Genomic DNA, 4,339 nt, shown 5'->3' with positions numbered 1-4,339 from the left:
TATATATATATATATATATTATACTCGGGAACATCGACTCCTGGTTTAGAAAATGTTCACCTTCGGGTCCCCTATACTAAGGGTATACGCAATTACTGCTTATCTCTAGCATATGTATTATGCAACTGAATCAACAGATATATGTATCAAGATTACGAAACAGGCATGCATATACACCATATCACATGCTCCAATATATCGCAAGAATTTGCTAATTAACCATCATGCATCTATCACAAGATAATGAATATACATATGTATACATCACAACAACAGTATAACGGTTAGAAAACTTGCCTGAGTGTTCCGAGGTAGACTTAAGCTTAGAGTGGGTCCGATAACCTATGAACAACAACATAAGTCGGAATTAAACCCCGGTCACTTAAGAAACTAGACTTTAACCAATTGAACCCTAACGTTCACTTATGGTAACTTATACGCTTAACGAATCACATAAGTCATTCGAGTACCCTCGGCTCCACCATTTTTAATAAATTAACCATTAAGAATTTTAAGGCGATTCTTTCGCGAGCACCTTACCAACTGCCTAATCCATTTTACATAAATGTTTCATACCCCGATTAGTCATTTAAAGTCCTTAACCAAGGTTTCAAAGTAAGGCGAGGGGTAATGGTTCGGTCGCGAAACGCCGTTACTTAAAACGGTCGTTTCTCCTAAATCGTACATCAGATTCATACGAACCACATATCAAAACGAAGCTCGTAACATGAGCTATCTAATCATGGCATCAAAACCTAACAGTGAGTTTTCGGGTCCTGATGTTAAGAACAAAACAGTCTAAAGTAAATCGGACATTACGACGACTATGTTTACGCGATTACCAAAGTTTATACCACTCCAATCAATCCACAATTCAACCCACAATCAACATTACAACCAAAATCCCTCTAAACCTCACCACATCAGTCCATTACTTCATGTTTTATCCAACTTATTCAATCACAACAAAAGATACTAACCATACTAAGGTTCATTAACTAATAACCAAGATTTAACCATCAAAATCTCTACAAACTCAACCAAACTTTAAACAAACAAGCATCAAGCTTCTCATATACTATATCAATCATAACCATTCCTAATTACTCAAAACTAAAGCTAGGGTTTGGAGTTTATACCTTCTTGAAGCTTCTTAACACAACACAAGAGCTTTGAATGCCTAAAAGAACCTTGATCCTTGCTTGTATAACCTTAAACTCTCATAAAAATTCAAGAAAACTAAAGTCATTTTTCGAAAGTTACTATTCAGCATCTTCTTCCTTGAATTATTGGAAGAGATTGTGAAGGAAATTGAAGCTTAGATTCATGGGATAACTATATCTATGTATAAGCAACCTTGGATAATTACCTCATGATTTAACAATGCTTGGATCTTGGATTTTGATTTTTTTCTCCTTGAAAATGAAGGAAAGCCGAGAGCTTGATGTTCTTGAAAGTGAAAGTCAACTTGTGTTTTGTGTTTTTGATTTGTTTTGTCCTGGTTGCTTTATTTTTGTTGTTAATTAACCTTTTACCATGGTAAAATTTGTGTGGCTTGAAATCAACCAACAATACCTTCTCATTTGGTCATGCTTATATCATCCACTTATGTCATCTTCCCACACTTATCTTCTTCTTGTTGGTGTGATGACATCATCATCATTAACCTCTCTGATTAACTCCTAATTACTTGGCTAATGATCGCTGATCTGTTATACGGTTCGCTTAACTTTCGTTCTCGTTTATCGTTTGAGGGATCATACCCGGGATCTTATTACTTGGGTTCCCTTAACCTTTCTCAATACATTATATTACTTTTTATGATCCCCTCTTATAATCCTTGAATTTAAATCCCTTTTATCCTGTTACCTTATACTCAATTCTTTCGGTATCTGGTGGATTTTCGGTAAATATCAAAGTGTTCGAATTTGGATTCTGACGATCTTTACATACACTTATACCCCATATAAAGTACTAATAAGATCTCAGAATAAAAATAGAAGAACCCCTACATAGTGTGGCATGAAAAGTTTTCTTATTCAGCATAATCAGCAAAATCACTATTCATAAGGGTTTCAAAAAAATTCCAAAAATTGGGGTTATTACAATGGGTGTCCTCCGGACTAGGTTTGGCCAACAATGGAGCTTCAATCATGTACTTATTTATCTGTTCAAAGGCCTCTTGGCTCTCAGCTATCCATTCAAAATTCTTCAAATTCTTAAGGGTTTTAAAAAAGGGCAGATATTTGTCTCCAGACTTGGAGATAAACCTCCCGAGAGCTGTGATTCTTCCTGTCAGCTTCCGAACGTCCTTGATGGAGTGTGGTGACTCCATGTCTAGGAGGGATTTGATCTTGTCGGGGTTGGCCTCTATTCCCCTCGTAGAGAACATGTGACCCAAAAATTTTCCAGACCCAACACCAAAAGCATACTTGGCTGGGTTTAACATCATCTTGTGGTGCCTCAACACTTCAAATGCCTCTATGAGGTGAGTAATATGATCGGCCTTGCTTAGGCTTTTGACTAACATGTCATCAACATAGACCTCCATGGTCTTCCCGATTAGATGGGAAAATATCTTATTTACCATCTTTGGTAAGTAGCTCCTGCATTCTTAAGTCCAAAAGCCATAATAATATAACAAAACACACCAAAGTCAGTTATGAAAGATACCTTGGGGGTTTCATCCATATGCATTTTAATCTGATTGTAACCACTGAAGCCATATGCAAAGCTTAGCATCTCATGTTAAGCAGGGGCATCGATCAGGGTATCAATCCTTGGTAGGGGGTAGCAGTCCTTGGGACAAGCATCATTCAAGTCCGTAAAGTCGATGCACATCCTCTACTTCCCATTGTCCTTCTTAACCATTACGAGGTTGGCCAACCACTAAGGGAATTACACTTCCTCAATAAATCCAGCTTCTAAAATCTTCTCGACCTCTTGTTTAATGGCTTCCATCCTATCAGGGGCATAAGTTCGCTTCTTCTTCTTCACAACATTTTGAGTCTGGTCTACATTTAACCTATAAGTTTTAAGGTTCGGGTCAATCCCAGGAATATCAGCTGTTGTCCAAGCAAACACATCACTATTCTCTTGTAGGAAGGTTATCATTTGGCCCTTCAAGGGCTTTTCCAGAGATGCCCCAATATATGTGACATTTTCCGGGTCTAAGGGGTCTAGGGGAATTGGGACCAAGTCCTCGGATGGCTTCCCTTTCAGTTCTTCATTCTCTCGGACATCCATGCCTTCTATGGGGAGGACCTGCCCCCGGTTCCATCGGGCCTAAGTGCTGCAACATAGTAATTGCGGGCTATTTTCTGATCTCCTTTCGATTCTCCAACACCATTCCTAGTTGGAAACTTTAGTACCATGTGGTAGGTTGAGGGCACGGATTTAAACATATGGATCCTGTAATAACCCCAATTTTTGGAAATTTTTAAACCCTTATGAATAGTGATTTTGCAGATTATGCTGAATGAGAAAACCTTTCATGCCACACTATATAGGGTTTCTGATATGGATATTCTGAGATTTTATTAGTACTTTATATGGGATATAAGTGTATGTAAAGATCGTCAGAATCCAAATCCGAACACTTTGATTTTCCCGGAAATACACTAGATACGGAGATAATTGAGTATAAGGTAACAGGATAAAAAGGATTTAAATTAAAGGATTATAATAGAGGATCATAAAAAGGAATATAATGTATTGAGAAAGGTTAAGGGAACCTAAGTAATAAGATCCCGGGTATGATCCCTCAAACGATAAACGAGAATGAAAGTTAAGTGAACCGTATAACAGATCAGCGGTCATTAGGCAAACAATTAGGAAGTTAATCAAAGGGATTAGAGGGAGTGATGTCACCCAACCAATGAGAAGAGGACAAGGAGGGAAGGATGACATCACCACATGACATAGGCATGATATGGGAAGGAAGGAGGTGTGGTTGAATGAGAACCACATAAATACAAGGGCAACAAGGTAATTGACTAAATCAAACAACAAAAATCAACCAACCAAGCCAAAACATTTCATTTCACCAAACAAAACACAAAAATCTCTCTTCTTCTTCTTCATGCTCTCGGGTGCTTTTCTTAAAAAATGAAAGTCCAAGCTCCACCACTTACTATTTAGCAAGGTAATTATCTAAGCTTCCCCATGGATAGTTATATACTTCCTATAAGTTTAAGCTTATAATTCCAAGCCAATCTTTTTCTATAAATCATGAAAGAAGATGGTGAATAGTGTTTTTCAAGAACTAAAATTTGTGTTCTTGAAGTTTTGTTTAGATTAAGCTTGGATAAGGACTTTAAGGGTGATTCCAAGCCATTCT

This window comes from Apium graveolens, chromosome 2, assembly GCF_009905375.1.
Source record: "Apium graveolens cultivar Ventura chromosome 2, ASM990537v1, whole genome shotgun sequence".
NCBI classification, from domain to species: domain Eukaryota; kingdom Viridiplantae; phylum Streptophyta; class Magnoliopsida; order Apiales; family Apiaceae; genus Apium; species Apium graveolens.
Note: the sequence above shows the minus strand (reverse complement) of the source record.